This window comes from Schistocerca gregaria, chromosome 9, assembly GCF_023897955.1.
Source record: "Schistocerca gregaria isolate iqSchGreg1 chromosome 9, iqSchGreg1.2, whole genome shotgun sequence".
NCBI classification, from domain to species: domain Eukaryota; kingdom Metazoa; phylum Arthropoda; class Insecta; order Orthoptera; family Acrididae; genus Schistocerca; species Schistocerca gregaria.
Window position 1 is genome coordinate 121,152,675 of NC_064928.1, and position 23,213 is coordinate 121,175,887.

Below are 23,213 nucleotides of genomic sequence, written 5' to 3' on the forward strand. Positions count from 1 at the left end.
TGACTAGTTCCATGACCTTGGAGATTTGCTCCTTAATTTGGTCCTACGGAAATTGACGTGTAAATAAATAAATAATATATCCGAGAGTTCCAACATAGAAGACAGTACCGAACTGCTCAAATCGATACTTGGTTTGACAGACTGGCAGTTCGTCCAGGACGAAAATGGATGTGTCGTAATGCGCATAAAAGGATGAAAAAATGCGGTAATTTTCGATTACTGCGTTGGCGACTAATCGCTTGACAGAGTATAAAGCGTAAAATACCTGAGAATAACCGTCCAGAGTGACCTAAAGCGTGATAACCATACAGAAGTAATTGTATGAGAAGCAGACGCCAGGCTTTTGTAGACTCTTAAGGGCATGTGTGGTGTGCGTACTGTAAGACATCCGATACACACACCATCAGGTTATTTGACTTGTCACTCTAACGAAGAAGTGAGTGTCAGCAATATGTCTCGCAGTCTTATCGTGGCGTGTTTATCTTCTGCCATTAGGTTAGACGCTTAGAGTAGCTGATCGGCGGTGACCAACTTTAAACGGAACTTGATTAGTTTTCAGGCACATTTATTAAAATAATGTAAAAATATAGACATTACATAACTTGATTCTGGATACTGTTTACAACTGACAATCTGAAGTTCCTTTGGTCTTGGTACGTTAATCTTATTCTCACATATCTCTGATACTTGATAAAGTGTCTATTCATTTATCTTCATGGCTATGTACAGGAATATGGTAATCTTATTAGGCACAGACTGAAACTTGACTATAGACTAATGCAGACTAATGCAGACTGACTAATCGGAGGTCTGTACACTCGTTATAATAGCTTGAGCGTTCAGGTATCAGTGCGCGAGTGTGATCCGCGAGGAGAAAAGGATCTACTTTAGCAGCAATCTCATTGGCTGCATGACATATTAATACGAGGATCGGCGGAAGCAGAATTTGGTCCGTCTCTAAGGCAGCGCCATCTCGTAGTGTGGAGACGGACGAGCGCTGCGCCTGCTTTGTTGTGCTTAGTGGGGCGCGCTCTAGTGGGAAAGTTGTGTACACGCTGACTACGCAGAACTATGTACACAACAGCATGTAAATTCGTCTACGAAAGAGTAGGTTAAGAAACACTTGCCCGACTGATGCTAATGTCGCCTAGTTGAGGTCGGTGCTATTTCAGGAACATTATTGCCCACAAACCACTGCCTCCAGTATGTTGCTTTATGAGAGGGATCACTGCCACACGGAAACGAACAGTCACCGTCCCCTAACTTTTTTCACTACACGCAGTAAACAATACTGCAAAACGTCTTCACGTCCTTCTGCATTTAGCTTTTTGTTAAGAGCAGTGAGTGCGCCATGCCCTAAGCACGAAAAACACTGCCATACCATAACACAACCTGCTCTCTACTCCACTGTTCGCGCTACACCCATCGAATTTCCACAGGGCACAGCATGATTAATCGGTGCAGATCACTCGTTTCCAGTTATCCACAGCCCAACAGCATCGCTTTTTACGATATACAGGTTTTAACGTTTTAATGTTCGGATAATAAGTTGCCGTCTCTTTAATCTAAGAATAGATGATCAATGCAGCTAGCCGCTATCTCTGTGTGATGTCTTGTCTGTATAAACGTGTATCTGTTGTCTTTAAGATCCCTTCACCTTCACACATAAGTCTATACAGTAAAATAAGGCCCTTCCATTTCTTGGCTGATCCGCGATAAGACAGGCGAAAACTTGGACTAATGGAGGATTCTTAGTATTATCTCTATTTTCATTCGCTCTCTCTCTTTCTCTCCTTTATCTATGTGTAGTTTTTAATATTAGATTTCATTACGTGATATGGTGATAAAAAGAATCAGCCAAATAAAATCTTTGGTGGAGTCCTTCGTCTTGGCAATCAGCGGCTGGATTACTGTAAGAGATCTTTAATTATTACTGTTAAACACTGCAGTCAGTCCGGAGAATCAATCGTTTGGACAATTTGTTCCTTTTAAGAAAGATTGCAAATTCCAGATGTGTACAAAGCCTTTTTGGATGATTTAACACAGACTCAGTGATTGCAGACTCTCTTCGAGACAGCTGAAACTTCCCCACTAATTACAGGGCCAAAGTGATCAACAAATGATTCAGAAAAAACTCATTCGTTCATTCACCCCGGAATAAAAAAGTCACAAACCTTATTTATGGAGGAAATCGTGTATTAAATCCATCTCCATTACATGTCCAGATCTGTGGTGATTTCACGCCTTAATTATTTTCCTTTTACATTCTCTTTCTCTTCAAAACAAACCGCTAGCGGCACAAATGTTAATTGGCTCGCTTTAGCGAGAAGAAAAGCAGAATATGTATCTCTCAGAAACACGTCAATCCCTCAACAGATACTCCAGAAGCTGTCCTAGTTACCACTCTAACGACCATGGAGAATGCATATATACATCTCTGTTATTTCAAAGAATAAATGCACTAGAAAATACTTTGGCGTCGACGAGCGGTCGCCGCATATACTACGAGAAAATCAGATCAGATAACTTTTCCAAAGTGAATGAATGTGGATAGTTTTATTGAAAATGATTAATTGGTGCGTGGTATAGGGTATTTGCTGTGGGGACATTACAAGGTCATAAAATCCCGTGTGAGGCCTGCGATCATATTTATGTTCATAATTGGCAACCAACGCTGTACAATCGCAATAAAGTCATGAGATGTTCAATTGACTCTTTTGTTAGAACATGTTACGCGTTTCTCAAGGTGGGTGTAACCCCGAAACGCGTAACATGTTCTAATAAAAGAGTCAATTGAACATCTCATGTCTGCAGACGTTTGGTTGGTTGATTCGTTGTTGGGGATCAGACAGCGAGTTCATCGGTCCTATCAGAATAGGAAAGGATGGGGAAGGAAGTCGGCTGTGCCCTTTCAAACGAACCATCAAAACAATTGCTTGAAGCGGTTTAGAGAAAATACGAAAAACCTAAATCAGGATGGCCGGACGCGGGTTTGTACCATAGGTAGAACGTCCAGCGGCTTTCCAGGTCAGTACAACACAGGCTGTCTACTTAAGTGTGGTTTTACCAGTGCCGTAGCTGGCAGTCCAAATATAGTACCTCCTATGTCTCGAGCCGTACCATTTATTAATAGTCTGCTGTTACATAGCTCCATTCCAGCAATGGCCTTTCGTTTTCTATGTTCACAAAATCTTACAGTTGCTATTTCCAGCGAAAAAATTGAGTAGACAGTCTGCCCAAACTCTGGAGATGTTGATGCGACACAACACTCCCCTTCGACATTCACTTGCTTTACTTTGTCCTAGGAATATCTGTGCCTCGCACGTCTGCCTGCCGGTCTGTATCATCCCACTTGGGAAGATCGTAATATTGTCCCTATGACATATTGCTGGACACCTCTTTACCCGATCCTCCATCAAACTTTCGTCACCCCATCTATCAATTGCTTTCCGCCCACCATGACCCGCCAACAGATTGTCATGTGCTTGCTTCAAAATTTCATCCCAAAATGCTGCAGGTACCACCACTTTTAGCCGAGTTGTGTAAGGCGCTGCAGTCATGGACTGTGCGGCTGGTCCCAGCGGAGGTTCGATTCCTCCCTTGGGTAGCAGTTAAGTCCCATAAGATTTGACACACATTCGATTTTCACCACCACTTTGTTGTTCTACACAAAAGCATCGTGCGTGATGAACTATTGTTGAAACTTTGAACATCTGACTGTTAACGTCAGCTGCTTGGGTGTTTTGTCACTCACTATGCTTCTGTCCATTGCCTGCACAATAATATTTTTCCTACTCAGTCTGCATGGGAATGCCTCTATCGCAGCTTGTGCTCAGTCGTAGGGCATACCTGGTGAAAGGATCATTTATCCCTAGTAACCATTTTAGAGTGGCATGATCCATCACTAAACTTTTGGCCATATAAATAACATCAGATGTAAGAGCTACTGCAAACATTTCCTTCTCAGTCATGGAATAATTTCGTTCTGCTTTGTTCAGTTGTTGGGATGTGTATGCTGCAGATGTTAACTATACTCTGAGTAAATGCACAAAAGACCACTATATTACTCACATTGCAAGATAAACTGAATTCTTTTTCGAACTTTGGAAGTATCAGTATTGGAACTGATGCCAAAGCTTGTTTCAGAGTATCAAATGCTGCATGACAGTAGACGATTCAAATCTTGCTCCTTTTCGTAACAAACGATTCAAAGTTTCGGCAATTTCAGCAAATCTCTTCATAAATTTACGATAATAATTGCAGAGACCCAAAAAAGATTGCAATTGTTTAACTGCATGTGGTGGCCACAAATTCCACGCTGCAGAGATCAATTATGGGTCTATCCAACTCCTGACTAATTATGTATCCAAGATAACTTACTTCCATTGCTGGAAGTCGTGTGTTAGTCGTGCTGTCTTTTGAGCACTTCCTCTAGCTGTTGTACATGCCGCTCCAAGTCCTTTGAAAAGATGATGATGTCATCAGGACACACCATATAGTTCTTGGGCTTCGGTTCTCTAAGTATCCAATCCAATAATCTTTGAAAAGTGACAGGTATACTCTTGAGTCTGAAAGACATTCGAAGACACTGAAAATGGCCAAATGGCCACAGAGGATGGTAAAAGCTTCTTTTGTCCTACCTTCCAGCGCTAATTCCAGTTGACGAGACCTGCTCTTCAAATCCATGGTAGAGAAATATTGACACTGATCAAAACTGTCCAGACCCTCCCTTAGGTTCGAAATGGTAGGAATGAGGTAACCTTTGTTCGAGGCCATTCTGCATTGTTGCCAAATTTATTCAAGATGGCGCCAATGACGTCATCCAAGATGGCGGCATGTAGGCTTGGGAACAGCACATGACATCATCCAAAATGACGGATTTTGGCGGGGAAAATAGGCCAATTGGGCTACGTCCACTAACCTAACCCTCCAGAAAAATGACAGGAGATTTGAATTTTGGCGGGAAAGCAGGCCAATTGGGCTATGTCCACTAACCTAACCCTCCAGAAAAAATTGGCTCCAAATTCAAATTCCAACAGAATAATGGCTGCAAAACCTTACTTGTCTTTATTATTATTTATTATTATTCATTATCATTTATTATAATTCATTATCATTCATTAACATTTATTATTATTTATTATTGATATGATGCACGTGTGTTTGCTACGATGTCTGGAGTCCAACTGTGTTAGTTTATACCCCTGCCACTAGAGAGTGCCACCATGACATCATTCTAGATGGCGAATTTTCGTGGGAAGAAAGACAATTGGGCTACCTCCACTAATCTAACCTGCAGAAAATTGGCGCGAAATTTGAATTTTGGCAGGAAAGTAGGTCAATTGTGCTATGTCCACTAACCTAACCTTCCTGAAAAAATTGGTGCCAAATTCAAATTCCAACACGGTAACAGATGCAAAAACAGTAATTATCTTTATTATTATTCATCATTATTCAGTATCATTTATTATCATTCTTTATCATTTATTATCATTTAATGTTATTATTATTTATTATTATTGGCCTACCTCCACTAGAAAATTATGCCAAATTCAAAGTCCAACATGATAATGCCTCGAAATCTGTACTTCTATTTATTATTATTATCATTTATTATTTATTCGAGATGTCCAATTTTGGCGGGTCGAAAGCCATTTGTGTTACATCCATTACAAAAATCTGTCACAAGTTCAAATTCCAACACCATAATCGATCACACATACGAAATAGTCCACATCCTACTAACTTTGACTGTCACTTATCTGTTTTCACTGCTAAACTATCAAAATCGTGTCAAATAATAAACTGCACTTGTACTAATATAATTCACATCCTCGTCCACAGCTCGTGGTCGTGCGGTAGCGTTCTCAGGGATTTTCTCTACCTCGTGATGACTGGGTGTTGTGTGATGTCCTTAAGTTAGTTAGGTTTAAGTAGTTCTAAGTTCTAGGGGACTGATGGCCGTAGATGTTAAGTCCCATAGTGCTCAGAGTCATTTGAACCAATTCAAATCCTTCGATTTTGCAAGGGAAAAGGACTGAAGTCTTTATTTCAAGCAGTACAATCATCACTTGTTCTCCAACAGACTTAGTGTACATCCTCGAGATCGCCCTCGCCAGTAGGTCCGGACTCCAACTGATTTAGTTCAAATCGTCGCCACCAGAGGACACAGTCCCTGGCGCCACCGGTCAGCGGTAGCCCGCCACTCGGACCGCGCTAGCCGTTGGACCCTGTAAACATGTTCTCTCCAGACACGCTGGAACCCGCCGATGCCGACGTCACACAACTGCCCGTTCGTGCGGGATCCACCACGGGGTCGACATAGAACGCACTGCCACACTTCGGCGACAAATTTGATTTGCTGGATAGGTTGGTGGCTGTCCAAGCCCACCTCATGATGGTCGGTCGGCCGCTCGGACCACTAAACATGTTTTGCTCGTTCGAACCTGCCGAATCTGACTACACAACGGTCGGTTAGGGATCCACCACGTGGTTTCGTGGCGGACAAAGAACACGCTTGGCGCCAGAGTTGTTTGCTGGAGAGTGGAATCTGCCCTGGCGTCACACAACCGTCGGTCCATCGAATGGCCTGCTCGACAAAGAACGCTCTCGCTAACTCATTTTCGAGATATTTAGTTGCCTCAAGTTAAAACAAACATCTTGTGTATGTCACGTTATACTGTGACAACCATGTTATAATACTAAACAATTTTAACATGGCAAGTCTCATCAAAAAGTTTATAAAATCTGAAAAGAAATCCGTGTAGTTGTGGTCCGGGTTCCCTTGCTATTTCCCGTGTGCCATCGTGTACGAGTCAAATACTCCTCGAGAAAGTCGCATAGATGTGAAGGTACTCCGTGAGATCTTTTAGTGTGAGGGCTGATCGACAAAGACTGAGAGTAATTTTTTCCTTTAGCTCCCGTGACAGTTTCCTACATGTGCGAAGAATATTTAAAAAGAGCGAGGTTTTACGTATAATGACCATAGGCAGCAGCAATCTCGTGTCGGTAGGTTGGCAGCAATGCTCAGTTTTGTAGACAAAAGAAATGGTTCAAATGGCTCTGAGCACTATGGGACTTAACATCTGAGGGCATCAGTCCCCTAAAACTTAGAACTAGTTAAACCTAACTAACCTAAGGACATCACACACACCCATTCCCGACGCAGGATTCGAACCTCCGACCGTAGCGATGGCGCGGTTCCAGACTGTAGCGCCTAGAACCGCTCGGCCACTCCGTCCGGCTTTTGTAGACACTCTTTGCATTTCGCATACTAGGCAGTGGAGGTGACGCGAAGCTAGCAGTATGGCGAAATAAAGTTCTGTGTTCATTTAAACCACGCAGCTACTGAAACTTACGAAACGCTTGAACAAGTGTACCGTGAAAGTACTCTACCTCGTGCAAATAATATTTACGTGGTTCAGAGTCTTCAAAGCATGGCGACTTACTTGTGTGATCCACTTGAGTTCCAAAAGAAATACATTGGAATTCGATTACTCGATAAATAGTTCAATTCTCAAGGCTGTCAATTCAACTAAGTACCTGGGTGTTAAAATTTTGAACAACTTCAGTTGGAAAGACCACATAGATAATATTGTGGAGAAGGCGAGCCAAAGGTTGCGTTTCATTGGCAGGGCACTTAGAAGATGCAACAAGTCCACTAAAGAGACAGCTTTCACTACACTCGTTCGTCCGCTGTTAGAATATTGCTGCGCGGTGTGGGATCCTTACCAGGTAGGATTGACGGAGGACATCGAAAGGGTGCAAGAAAGGGCAGCTCGTTTTGTATTGTCACATAATAGAGGGGAGAGTGTGGCAGATATGATACGCGTGTTTGGATGGAAGTCATTAAAGCAAAGACGTTTTTCGTCGGAGCGAGATCTATTTACGAAATTTCGGTCACCAACTTTCTCTTCCGAATGCGAAAATATTTTGTTGAGCCCAACCTACATAGGTAGGAATGATCATCAAAATAAATTAAGAGAAATGAGAGCTCGAACAGAAAGGTTTAGGTGTTCGTTTTTCCTGCGCGCTGTTCGGGAGTAGAATGGTAGGGAGATAGTATAATTGTGGTTCGATGAACCCTCTGCCAAGCACTTAAATGTGAATTGCAGAGTAATCATGTAGATGTAGATGAAGTTGGGTCCGGTGTTTCGGCTTCTACTGTGATAGTCTCTGAGGATTGGCAGATAACTACGCTTAGTGAAGTGCTGAGAATTTGATGTGGCAGTGTTTTTACGATTACCCAGGATCATGTCGATACGCCTCGTCTGTTGACTTCCGAACAAAAGGCTGTGCAAATGGAGACAAGCCGTGAGGTGCTGTGACTCTTTGCAGATCAGTGTGCAGGGAAAGTGATAGTGATCACTCTGTTTCATTGGTGGAATGATTTACCAGCATGCATTTCCCATTTATGCTACTGTTACAAAAGCATTTTACACCTCAGTATTGGCTAAAATATGGAAGCACACTGCAAGGAAACGGTCAGAACTTTCTTGGACCAGGTGGCGACTACATCATGACAATGCACGGACACAAGCCACAAATAGATTTATGCAGTTTCCGACTCAGTTCAATATTACACGTGTACTGCATCCACCTTACGGCCCCGATCTCGCAACACGATTGTAACGGCAGAATTGTACGGTCGTAGCGGACGGCGCCACAATCGCCGCTCTGTGCGTTTATCACGCGGAATGCTGACGGGAAATGCAATCTGAGTCGCGCGCCGTTGCGTGTACACAGCCACCGGCTACGAAGAAGAGTCTGAGACCGGCCAGTTGAGAACACATACTGCACTACCCGGCACTACCGCCCACGCATCCCATCCTAACAGCAAATGGACGCAATAACATTGAAACCTTCCCGTCTCCTCTATACTTCTTTTGTTAATGATAACCTTCCCTTTTACAATAACCTATGTAACCTTCCCTTAGGATTTCTATCTCTTGCTTAATAATAACAAATGAAATCTTCCCTTTGAAATTTATTCTCTTTCTCTGTCTTCGCATACCAATTTAATTGCTGCTTATTAAAAGTGATTTTCTGATTATTTCGACGAAACATAGAATGTGTCGTCGTCATGGCCCTCAGTCGTTATCTGCAATAACCCAAAACTGTTCCTTACCTTTTTTTTACTGTTACTGGATCGCCACCTGACTGCTACGTCGAACTGCCACATGAATATACTTACTCTGGTTTAATATTTTCTATTAACTGCAAGTGGACTGTCATAATAAGTGGCTGTATTTGTTACCATGCTGACGTTATTCTTTATTAGCAAAGCTGACGTTATTCTTTAATTAATTTGACTCAAATTACGTACGTAATTCATAGTTACACTTTTTCTTGACAACAAAAAATTTTTTGCAAATTTTTATGTTGATGGGTTTTGGATGGATTATAATCAGTAATGCAACATTGTTGGCAAAAATTAATTATATTCTGAAAACGCTTCAAATATTTACTGTTGGTAATGAAATGATTTTACAAACGTTGAAATGGGACTTACTTTTTACCATAACCTTACAACTAGCATTGCGCAAACATACCTTCAGTAGTCTTGAGTTTATCAAAGAAAATAATTCAATACTATTAGTTTCTTTTATGACAATAGTTAGTTGATGTGTCTGTACATCCGTTTATAACCTCTTCTAAATCATAGCTGGTGGCTGGCAGGCACACCGCTTCTCTCAACCTCTCGCTTCAGACCTGCTACCGACTCGCTTCACTTCTCGCTTACTACTTACTTGCTACGAATGCTGAAGTGCGGTCTCTCTGGCCAACAATGCTTTCTGGTGCAGAATATCCCTGTTACCATTACAAAATGTATCAATGCTCGGTCTTTCCCGCTGTTTTTCTTAAAATGTATCCGTACGCGGTTTCTCCCGCCCATTTTAAAGTTATATCAACAACACTTTGGTTCAGATATTCACTGCTACCACAATTATTTACAACATGACAAATATTAATTATTCCTACTTAATCCTATTAATAAAATATAAAAATCTTTTATAAATTGTGATTTGACAATAGACAATATACACGTCTTACATTAATAAATGGTAAAACTAAGTTTTCCGTGTTCCACATTCTGCGCTACCCGGGACTACCGCCCACGCATCCCATCTGTAGTAACCACAACCAACAGCGGGAACGCCTTGGCCTGCGGATCGGAGACGCCAGGCGGGGAAGCCGCCGGCGGTGAAGCACACACCACCGGGTAAACACAGGACGACAGACCAACGACAATTGACAACAAGCGACCACGACAGACTATGAGCGCCACAACAAGGAAGAGAGAAACAGCGGAGGCTTGTGGAAACCACGACACCAAACGCAAATCCACTCGGAACCAGAGCCAGACAAATGTCAACAATGAGCAACGACCAGAACGCAGTACCGCCGAGACAGAAACGAAATCCAGAGCGAGTACCAGACTGACTGCACTAGAGTAGAGTGGGTCCCTATATACGAAACCGGAGGGAGCGGCTATTGACCGCTGTCTGCACGTGGCGTAACGGTGGCGCCCTCGCTGCGCGGAATAGCCGCCACGGAGGCGGAGTCCTCTATGGGCTGACCACGTCTATTTGTTCTGGCGCGTGTTCGACTTGCGCGCCGGAAGGTACTAGACCATCCTAACAGCAAACGGACGCAATAACATTTTACTCGGCCGTCCAAAAGAGCCCGTTAGATGTGATTGTTTCTGCTTCCATCACTAAAAACAAAGCTACAGGGCATTCGATTTGAGAACTCTGAAGCAGTTCTCCAGAAAAGCGAGACTATTCTCAAGGACCGGACAAAGAATGGCCTGCACTATGTGCTTTGAGGACTGGCAGAGGAGTATTAAACATCCGTGGGTCTCAGTCTCTGTCGATCAGCGCTCGTAGTTTCCAGATACTCTTCGCCACCGCCGCAGCGACTTCTGCTTGTGGTTGATTCCCCGTGTCTGGACGAGTGTCTCAGTGCCCGCGCTCGGACTACGACTGCGTCGGCAGAGTGCGCTGAGCGGCCGACTAACACAGTTCGCCCGCGACGACCTGGCGGACAGCACCACGCCTCCCCCTCGCAAGTAGGCCGCCAGCACCACGACTCCCCCTCGCAAGTAGGCCGGCCGCAGCAGTAGCTGGAAGGAAGCCTCTATTCCGCGCCTTCTGGCGGTAAGCCTGAGGCGGTGACCAACTCTCTCCACTAAGCCAGTAATGCACAATACGAGCAGCAACAGTCCTATCACAAAGTAGGAATGGAAGAAACCGACCGGTTAAAGCCGATAACGCTATTTTAGTTCTGAATAACCAGTATTCTTCGGTATTTGTTTGGTCTCGGTTATAACAGTTTTTTTTTTTTTTTTTTTTTTTTTTTTTTTTTACGAATAACCTAGTAAACAGACGAATGGAAAAACTAGTAGAAGCCGACCTCGGGGAAGATCAGTTTGGATTCCGTAGAAATGTTGGGACACGTGAGGCAATACTGACCCTACAACTTATGTTAGAAGCTAGATTAAGGAAAGGCAAACCTACGTTTCTAGCATTTGTAGACTTACAGGAAGCTTTTGACAATGTTGACTGGAATACGCTCTTTCAAATTCTGAAGGTGGTAGGGGTAAAATACAGGGAGCGAAAGGCTATTTGTACAGAAACCAGATGGCAGTTATAAGAGTCGAGGGACATGAAAGGGTAGCAGTGGTTGGGAAGGGAGTGAGGCAGGGTTGTACTCTCCCTGATGTTATTCAATCTGTATATTGAGCAAGCAGTGAAGGAAACAAAAGAAAAATTCGGAGTAGGTATGAAAATCCATGGAGAAGAAATAAAAACTTTGAGGTTCGCCGATGACGTTGTAATTCTGTCAGAGACAGCAAAGGACTTGGAAGAGAGATGAACATCAATAAAAGCAAAACGAGGGTAATGGAATGTAGTCGAATTAAGTTGAGTGATGCTGAGGGAATTAGATTAGGAAATGAGACACTTAAAGTTGTACAGGAATTTTGCTATTTGGGGAGCAAAATAACTGATGATGTGAAACATGGACGATAAATAGTTTGGACAAGAAGGGAATAGAAGCTTTCGAAATGTGGTGGCACAGAAGAATGCTGAAGATTAGATGGATAGATCACATAACTAATGAGGAGGTATTGAATAGGACTGGGGAGAAGAGAAGTTTGTGGCACAACTTGACTAGAAGAAGGGATCAGTTGGTAGGACATGTTCTGAGACATCGAGGGATCACTAATTTAGTATTGGGCGGCAGCTTGGAGGGTAAAAATCGTAGAGGGAGACCAAGAGATGAATACAGTAAACAGATTCAGAAGGATGTAGGTTGCAGTAGGTACTGGGAGATGAAGAAGCTTGCACAGAGTAGCGTAGCTTGGAGAGCTGCATCAAACCAGTCTCAGGACTGAAGACCACAACAACAACAACAACAACCCAGTAAAAACCGGAAATATGAATTAGCCATAGCAACAATGCTAAAATTTTTCGTTTTTAAATAAACCATTTTAAAAAAATGTAATCTTATTCCTAAAAATTTGCGTTGGTTTGAAATGTTGCGTTATTTGACTTTAATGTCGATGACGACAGAAATGAGCAACAAACAGATGCCATAAGACTTGTTAAAGCATTGCTGAGACAATAATGTCCCTGTTGCCATAGCTTGACGTACGTGTGTGTATGCACTGTGCACAATTTGCTCCCACCTCGCCTATACAGTGGTTTCCCGCCGTCGTCGCCGAACATCTGTTGTATTGCAGAGTTGTGTGAGCGTGGGGTTGATCTGAGGTTCTGTTATTCTGCGCAACGGATTAATCTGAGATGTACCCTTTGCCCTGTGGCTCCTGCAAGATGCAATTTCCACCCCTGCACTACTACATAAGTCAGACAGACGCTCCTAACGTTCTAAAGAGAAATGTCTGAAAAACTTTCATCAATAAATATCTTCTGGAGTCATCCGCTGTAAGGAAATGACACAAAAATTCACAAAATTTCTTACGTAACTAGTGGGATACTTGGGTACTCTGGTAGTGCTATTTAGTGTAAGTAAAATATGAAACTAACGGAAGTCATTATTTATTTTGCAAAAATTCTGAGAAATCACAATGGCACTTTTAGTTATGAATTGACAAGTTATATCCTGGTTCTTTTGGGAATGTGAAGTTACCTCTCAAGAATAGGATTCGCGAATGAAATTTCTATACAGAGTTTAAGATGGTTGTTGACGTGGCAGAATGGCTGAGAGGCGCGCCTACTCAACTTGAATAATTATCCTTTAGAATGTTGCTAGGTACGGTCGATGCTGTCATGTGTGAAATGCAGTGAAGTGTACTGTTGTGGAGGAAATATTGGGCTCGCAAGAGCTGTAGCGCACAATACCATAAGCTGCGATGACTGCTGTCTGCTCCGCTCGCTGCTGACCAATAAGTTAAATGTCGTTCTATCTGGATTGGCCTTCGCCAATCAAACTCTCCCTACGCCTTGATGAAGTCAAGGATTCCTATTCGCCCCTAGTCTAACAATTGGCATGGTACACTGATCAGATAACCAGTCCACCGCGATGCCACTCAAAAATTCGCTCGTAACTATAACTTTGTCCGTTCACACCGCACAATAAGTGTGTCGGCCAACACAGTGAACAACGCTTAATCGCAAGGACTCAATATAGAGAGTCGCACTTCGATTCCCTCTCGAGAGAGGTGCTCTCCCAGTGAAGTACTGAGGAGAGACTTGTTCGTCGCTCCAAGAGCTACAACGGAACGGCACCTCTCCACACAAGACGTGAAGGGGTATATCTTTTGGTCTCTTCCATTACTCCTTCAGCTCAAAGGCGTCAGAAATATCGTCTGCCAATCAGCGTTGCTCTTCTAAAACAGGAGAATTACGTTTCGTTTAAGGCGACCAATCAGGAAATCTGTAGCATCGGTGTTTGGCGTTTCCTCTCTCCCTGTGAAAATCTCTGAAACTGCGTGCTATGCGTAAAGAATGCGTAGGCTCGCCGCTCCCACACAATGTAGCGGAATTTGCTTTTAAGCCAAACACGGGGTCGCTCCTCCTTTCCCTCGGGCGAACGCTGTCTGCTCCACGGGCGGCCACCGACCGACGTAGATGGATTGGGACTGGCCTCCTGGCGTGCGGTTGCCTCCCTCGAACTAAAAGCTCCTGTGACTGTCGTGTCTGGAATGTATGTGTGTACGCCAGCCTTGAGTATTTCAACCACGGTGCGCACTTGCGATTTATTAGTTATTTGCATATCGTTTACATGAATTTATACAGCACTGACTTTATCTTATCGACTTTGGGTTCGAATGAAGCGTCGTGATGTGTGGAATATGATTGTGAGGGCGGAATATGTAAGCAATGAAGGTCAGGAGACCACGACGTCCTACAGTGGCACCAACCATACTCTAGAAATATTTTTCCGAAGTGAGGTACTAATGAAAATACAATGCTTCAAATGCTACAGAAGATTACAGATTTGTCTGCCATTTCTACGAAATAATGAAAGAGGAAGGAAATTGTGTTAATAAATTGAAAACTAAGCAAATCGATCATACTATACGATAAAAATAGAGAGTAGCTGATCTGCTGCTTGTGTCTATGTAACATGCCATTATCTGCTTATAGCCCTTGAAAACGGACAAATTAACACTACAAACTAAGTTTTGACCCTTTAGCACTGACTACTCGTAATTGCCAAATAGTGGTACGATTTCCGATTACAACAACATTTTTGAGCAGAGTTTGCTTAAAATTAGAATCAATACAAGAATAGTGGTGACTTTTTTTTAGTACCCAACCACCCATCACTTTTTGAGGATGTTAGCGAATGGTAGACCGACTAAGTTTTTGGTAATTTGTGGTAAGGCCCAATGGGACCAAACTGCTAAAGTCATCTGTTCCTAGCCTTACACATTACAACTTAATCTAACTTACGCTAAGGACAACACAAACGTCCATGCCTGAGGGAGGACTCGAATCTCTGATGGTGGAAGCCGTGCGAACTGTGGCAAGGTGCCTCGGGCTTACTAAGTTTTGTTTTATTTGCCTATTTAATTTAAGAGTTAGATTCTATGTATCTGGAAACTCAGAAAGTCAACATTTTTCAACCTTTGTTCTACTTCTATGATTGCTACAGGAAGAAATAGGAATTAAAAGCCGAAAATCGGTTATTTAAGAAAACCTTTATTTTGAGCGGTTTTAATAGTTAGGTTAAACTGGCGTGGAAATAAACCTATACCTGGCATCTTTATGACAGTGCCCTATATTAGGGATACCCAGACATTTAGTCCCTGCGTACCACTTCACATTTTTAGAAACTTGGTCGTAACACTGTAGCTTGTTCAGTTTTTAACAAATCCTGAGCTTTGGTAGGCAATGGGAAGGGGGAGCGATTTGGGACGTTAGCGCATGCTTGGAAAATTTGGAAATTTGTGGTAAGATCCTATGGGACCAAACTGCTGAGGTCATCTGTCCCTAAGCTTAGACACTAGTTACCTAACTTAAACTAACTTACGCTAAGGTAAAGACACACGCCAGTGCCCAAGGGAGGACTCGAACCTCCGATGGAAGGAGCCGCACGAATCGTGACAAGGCGCCTCAAACCCCTCGGCTACGACGCGTGGCGCATGGATGGAAAATGGGGACGGGGGGGGGGGGGGGGGGGGGATAATTTTCACCATCTTGCTGAGTGCTGACAACACACATACAGTTCTTACGTCTTGTCCATCAACTATTACATATGGTACAGATGTGATACACACAAGTAAATGTTTTGTGGAAGCTCTTTTTAGAGTCGTTAACGATCACATGTGCTACTAGTTTGAAATTAAATTAAGCAGGTTCTGATACAAATAATCAGTGAGTAAGAGAGGAATGGTATTTAAAATATTTATTAAACTTTTACATCACAAATAACATAAAACAGTTGTGTAAGAGAGTGATAAATTGAACATGGAGTATAGTAAATCAGAAAAAAGAAGATAGACTCAAATCAAACTTTGACGGTAAATCAGATTTTAAAATCAGTAATAGTTAGTATTAAAATTTAGATTCTGATGAAAGAACATCTACGTTTTTCAAGTGGACGCATGTTAGCGTTTATCTTTAATCAGATTTTCAAAGTCTGGCTCGACTGAGGTCATGTTAACTGCCAAGTCTTCTTCAACATTAACTCTGTTTCTGTATTTATTTCTAATGTACAACACCTAAGGAACCCACTTTCATGTATGTAAGTTAAAAAAAAGTTGAACAGAGGTTATTCTGTTTTTGTTCCCGTCCAAAACGAACGCAGAGTTTTCTATAAAAAAGCATCTTCCATTGAACTGTCGCTAATCACGTCGGCGAAAGATTCTTTACTGATTATTTCGTCCAGTAGTTTTCCTGAAAATAAATCTCTTGTCAAGATAAACTTTATGTCAACTTCGGATAAGTGATCAATGTTTGTTGACTGAAATGACGAACGAAAATTTTGTATCAGTGACACGATCCGAATCCGTGTCTGCTATTCACTAGGCAGATACTACAGCCACTACGCCACCCTGACACTGTGACTTTGCACAACTGCAGCGGCTACCCCAGCACCCCTCCCTCCTCAATCTAAACTCAGTTTCGCACCTCAGCCTAGTTAATACTCTTCCTAAACTCCAGCAGTATTACAGAAGTTGTGCAGATGTATTGAAATACCACCTCAGTGGCGAAAGAAATGGGGAATCTTGCCTGAACCCCATGCGTAGGTGCTTTTAATCAAATGAAACGGTTCGAGTCCAGAGACCTTTCCAAGTCTCCCACATCTATGATGTACACAGGCTGACTGAAGCTACAAATGAAATTTTGTACGTAGGCCAGAATTTGACACTAGGAAGATTCTTCGGGAAACTACTTTTAAAAACTTTTTTTGAATGGTGTCTCGAACTTAGTGTACCCTTGGAGGTAGTTCATCGTCTTCCAAAAATGGCGTAAGACTAAAGCCGTCGGCACACAGACAGTGCATCCGAACGTTGAGCGTTGAGCGTGCCGAGTTTCTGATGTCATAGCGTGGAACAGCACGTTCGGGAGTCTTTCCGAACGTCAGATATTCTGAGCGTGCGGGTGAGCGTTGACCAATGAGATGGCACAACGCCACCTACGTCACACGCACGCCGTCTCCCTTCAGTACAGAGTTGTGAGGCTCCATATTGGCATCCATTTCAAGCCTATATGTATACATGCTGTTTCTGACCACCAGCAAATTGAGAATCACTAGAAAACCCGTTGTTAAATGTGTGGTTCATTCCAATACATATTCGTGGCAAAAGAATTATTGTAACTTGCGTATTATGAGAGTAGCACACACTGAAGATCCCCCCGAAACGCATTGTTCTTGGTACAATTTGTTATAATTATATTGCAATTAGTAACATATCTAAGATTTAGGTTTCCTGCAAGGGCTAGTACACTATCACTAGTTGCAAAGGATGTGTTGTTGGTTCAGCGGAACGCGTAGCGTCACTGACTTGTAGTGAGTTGTATGTTGGGGTGGTGGTTTGCGTCTTCACACTTGCGAGTTTTTTCCCTAACATTCGGGTTTTATTAGTTTCTGATACTTTTTTATTAGTTTATTGTAAGTATATACAATAATATTTGATCTTATGTAAATACAAGTTCACCTTTTTTTCAGGGGTGGCTTTGTTCTATTGACTTAATCTACTAGAAAGCTTGCACTACTTGTATAAACGTATTTTTCTCCTTTTTCTTTTACGCTTCGTAATTCACATGTTGCAAAGATTCTGCCGCTGGGCAGCAACAGTGATCAAATAAGACTGACCTTCGACTTCTACTAAAATGTAGGAATGAAGAAATAATGTTTATCTTATGGGGAGAAGAATTCAGTATTTGTACCGCACTGTTTGTAATGGAACTTTTATGAGCCTGTGTCCTTATTGACTGGACATGGTACTTTCCTTTTTTCGTGGACGATGGAGGAAATGTGCGTTTTAACGGAGCTAACGTCGGTATTTTACGCGCGCCCGTTGAGTAAACAGTGTGATTTACGAACTAGAAACATCCCTCAATTGCCACAGCAGTGCGTTGTGATCGCGTATACCACGTTGGGGCCCACGTGCCGTATGCACAAGTCGCATCGTTCCTGAGCGTTCAGCAGCACGTTGGACTTGGCACGCTCAACGTTGACGTTCGGCTGCACGGTCCGTGTGCCGACGGATTTACGAACGCCAAAAAGTTATTGTTCGGTACTTGTGAAGTAAAAGGAGTCAACTTTCATCTACATCTACATCTACATCTACATCCATACTCCGCAAGCCACCTGACGGTGTGTGGCGGAGGGTACCCTGAGTACCTCTATCGGTTCTCCCTTCTATTCCAGTCTCGTATTGTTCGTGGAAAGAAGGATTGTCGGTATGCCTCTGTGTGGGCTTTAATCTCTCTGATTTTATCCTCACGGTCTCTTCGCGAGATATACGTAGGAGGGAGCAATATACTGCTTGACTCTTCGGTGAAGATAAGTTCTCGAAACTTTAACAAAAGTCCGTACCGAGCTACTGAGCGTCTCTCCTGCAGAGTCTTCCACTGGAGTTTATCTATCATCTCCGTAACGCTTTCGCGATTACTAAATGATCCTGTAACGAAGCGCGCTGCTCTCCGTTGGATCTTCTCTATCTCTTCTATCAACCCTATCTGGTACGGATCCCACACTGCTGAGCAGTATTCAAGCAGTGGGCGAACAAGCGTACTGTAACTTACTTCCTTTGTTTTCGGATTGCATTTCCTTAGGATTCTTCCAATGAATCTCAGTCTGGCATCTGCTTTACCGACGATCAACTCTATATGATCATTCCATTTTAAATCACTCCTAATACGTACTCCCAGATAATTTATGGAATTAACTGCTTCCAGTTGCTGACCTGCTATATTGTAGCTAAATGATAAGGGATCTATCTTTCTATGTATTCGCAGCACATAACACTTGTCTACATTGAGATTCAATTGCCATTCCCTGCACCATGCGTCAATTCGCTGCAGATCCTCCTGCACTTCAGTACAATTTTCCATTCTTACAACCTCTCGATACACCACAGCATCATCTGCAAAAAGCCTCAGTGAACTTCCGATGTCATCCACCAGGTCATTTATGTATATTGTGAATAGCAACGGTCCTACGACACTCCCCTGCGGCACACCTGAAATCACTCTTACTTCGGAAGACTTCTCTCCATTCAGAATGACATGCTGCGTTCTGTTATCTAGGAACTCTTACTTTGTTCATTAAACGACTGTGGGGAACCGTATCGAACGCCTTGCGGAAGTCAAGAAACACGGCACCTCCCTGTGAAGCCGTGTCTATGGCCCTCTGAGACTCGTGGACGAATAGCGCGAACTGGGTTTCACACGACCGTCTTTTTCGAAACGCATGCTGATTCCTACAGACTAGATTTCTAGTCTCCAGAAAAGTCATTATACTCGAACATAAAACGTGTTCCAAAATTCTACAATTGATCGACGTTAGAGATATAGGTCTATAGTTCTGCACATCTGTTCGACGTCCCTTCTTGAAAACGGGGATGACCTGTGGCCTTATCCAATCCTTTGGAACGTTTCGCTCTTCTAGAGACCTACGGTACACCGCTGCAAGAAGGGGGGCAAGTTCCTTCGCGTACTCTGTGTAAAATCGAACTGGTATCCCATCAGGTCCAGCGGCCTTTCCTCTTTTGAGCGATTTTAATTGTTTCTCTATCCCTCTGTCGTTTATTTCGATATCTACCATTTTGTCATCTGTGCGACAATCTAGAGAAGGAACTACAGTACAGTCTTCCTCTGTGAAGCAGCTTTGGAAGAAGACATTTAGTACTTCGGCCTTTAGTCTGTCGTCCTCTGTTTCAGTACCATTTTGGTCACAGAGTGTCTGGACATTTTGTTTTGATCCACCTACCGCTTTGACATAAGACCAAAATTTCTTAGGATTTTCTGCCAAGTCAGTACATAGAACTTTACTTTCGAATTCATTGAACGCCTCTCGCATAGCTCTCCTCACACATTTCGCTTCGCGTAATTTTCGTTTGTCTGCAAGGCTTTGCCTATGTTTATGTTTGCTGTGAAGTTCCCTTTGCTTCCGCAGCAGTTTTCTAACTCGGTTGTTGTACCACGGTGGCTCGTTTCCATCTCTTACTATCTTGCTTATCACATACTCATCTAACGCATGTTGTACGATGGTTTTGAACTTTGTCCACTGATCCTCAACACTATCTGTACTTGAGACAAAACTTTTGTGTCGAGCCGTCAGATACTCTGTAATCTGCTTTTTGTCACTTTTGCTAAACACTTTCATCTGTAAGAGAATATTTCGTTACCTGCTTGGAATGACATGGGATTTTATTAGAACCAAAATAAAACAAAGTTCACAGAAGTCCGACAGATGGCGCTGGACAGTAAAACACGTGACTGCGCATGACAGTCGTGTATAAAAGGAGCCGTAATGAGAGAGGGAATCAGATGCGCCAGCAGTCGCAGCATGTTGACGTTACCTGAAAAGGCGCTTTTAGTGAAGCTGTATTATCAGAATGGGGAATGTGTTAGTTCATCTTTACGATCCTATCGCCATAGGAAGGGGATTCGAACGGGTAAAGGTCCGTTGACAAATGCAGCTGTGGCGAGAATGATTTCGAAGTTTGAAACCACGGGTTGTTTCGACGATAGACCCTGTAGTGGCCGACCGAGCACAAGGCGTAATGCTGCTCAGACAGTTCAGGAAGAAATGGTGTTCGTCTATGTACGGGGAAGTCAGCCCTCGTGCAGTCGCACGTCGCACCGGCATTCCATACACTACTGTTTGGTTGGCACTGAGCCGTACCCTCCGATGCTATCCGTACAAAATCCATCGGCATCGTGAACTGTTACCTTGCGATTTTGTGAAGCGGAGGACATTTGCGGTGTGGGCGTTTCAAAAGATGACGGAAGATGACGATTGGTTGAGTAACGTTTTGTGGACCGACGAAACTCATTTTACGCTCCGAGGGTCTGTCAACGCCCATAACTGCAAAATTTGGGCTACCGAAAACCGTATAACTGTCGTGGAAATTCCGCTACACGACGAGAAAGTCACGGTATGGGTTGGATTTACCACATCTACCGTTATCTGGCCTTTTTTCTTCGAGGAAATGCCTGATTCTGGTTTTGTAACTGCTACTGTGACGAGTGAGAGGTACGCCGATATGTTACAGAATCGCATCATCCCCAGCCTGGCTGATAAACACCTGCTGGAACGTACGATGTTTATGCAGGATGGCGCTCCACCCCATATTGCTAGACGCGTGAAAGATCTCTTGCGCGCGTCGTTTGGTGATGATCGTGTGCTCAGCCGCCACTTTCGTCATACTTGGCCTCCCAGGTCCCCAGACCTCAGTCCGTGCGATTATTGGCTTTGGGGTCACCTGAAGTCGCAAGTGTATCTTGATCGACCGACATCTGTAGGGATACTCAAAGACAACATCCGACGCCAGTGCCTCACCATAACTCCGGACATGCTTTACAGTGCTGTTCACAACATTATTCCTCGACTACAGCTATTGTTCAGGAATGATGGTGGACATATTGAGCATTTCCTGTAAGGAACATCATCTTTGCTTTCTCTTACTTTGTTATGCTAATTATTGCTATTATGATCAGATGAAGCGCACATCTGTCGGACATTTTTTGAACTTTTGAATTTTTTTGGTTCTAATAAAACCCCACGTCATTCCAAGCACGTGTGTCAATTAGTACCTCTCTATCTACATTATTCCCTGATTTATTCAGTTTTCAAACTTACACTGACTTTTTGATCACCTGGTATATTAAACAGTGTGTACTCGTATATGTAGCAACTGAAACGTCCTCACGTACTGCCAGTGGTACCACCGTCCGGGAACCCCTGCCCTGTATAAACGACGCAGACTGGCTAAGACGCAACGTTGAGTGTTATGCAGGGAGCCAATAAAACTTTTCTGTGTTTGTGACCGCATTGCGAATTGTAAAAATTTCGACGTTTCGGTCACTTTTGTAAGTGACCTTCTTCGTTGTTCAGAGATAAGGAACATCTAAAGAATGAACTACAAAATCTCAGGTCCATTTTTGGTGCAAATGCTTATGCAAGTTTAATAAGTCACAGCTGCAAAATACTAACGCGAATTCTTTACAGACGAATGGAAAAACAGGTAGAAGCTGACCTCGGGGAAGATCAGTTTGGATTTCGTAGAAATGGAACACGTGAGGCAATACTGACCCTACGACTTATCTTAGAAGAAAGATTAAGGAAAGGCAAACCTACGTTTCTAGCATTTGTAGACTGAGAGAAAGCTTTTGACAATGTTGACCTGAATACTCGCTATAAAATTCTGAAGGTGGCAGGGGTAAAATACAGGGAGCGAAAGGCTATTTACAATTTGCACAGAAAGCAGATGGCAGTTATAAGAGTCGAGGGACATGAAAGGGAAGCAGTGGTTGGGAAGGGAGTGAGACAGGGTTGTAGCCTCTCCCCGATGTTATTCAATCTGTATATTGAGCAAGCAGTGAAGGAAACAAAAGAAAAATTCGGAGTAGGTATTAAAATCCATGGAGAACAAATAAAAGCTTTTAGGTTTGCCGATGACATTTTAATTCTGTCAGAGACAGGAAAGGACTTGGAAGAGCAGTTGAATGGGCAGTCTCTTGAAAGGAGGGTATAAGATGAACATCAACAAAAGCAAAACGAGGATAATGGACTGTAGTCGAATTAAATTGGGTGATGCTGAGGGAATTAGATTACGAAATGAGACACTTAAAGTAGTAAATGAGTTTTGCTATTTGGGGAGCAAAATAACTGCTGAAGGTCGAAGCCGGCCGCGGTGGTCTCGCGGTTCTAGGCGCGCAGTCCGGAACCGTGTGACTGCTACGGTCGCAGGTTCGAATCCTGCCTCGGGCATGGATGTGTGTGATGTCCTTAGGTTAGTTAGGTTTAAGTAGTTCTAAGTTCTAGGGGACTGATGACCACAGCTGTTAAGTCCCATAGTGCTCAGAGCCATTTGAACCATTTGAAGGTCGAAGTAGAGAGGATATAAAATGTAGACTGACAATGGCAAGGAAAGCGTTTCTGAAGAAGAGAAATTTCTTAACATCGAGTATTGATTTAAGTGCCAGGAAGTCGTTTCCGAAAGTATTTGTATGGAGTCTAGCCATTTATGGAAGCGAAAGATGGACGATAAATAGTTTAGACAACAA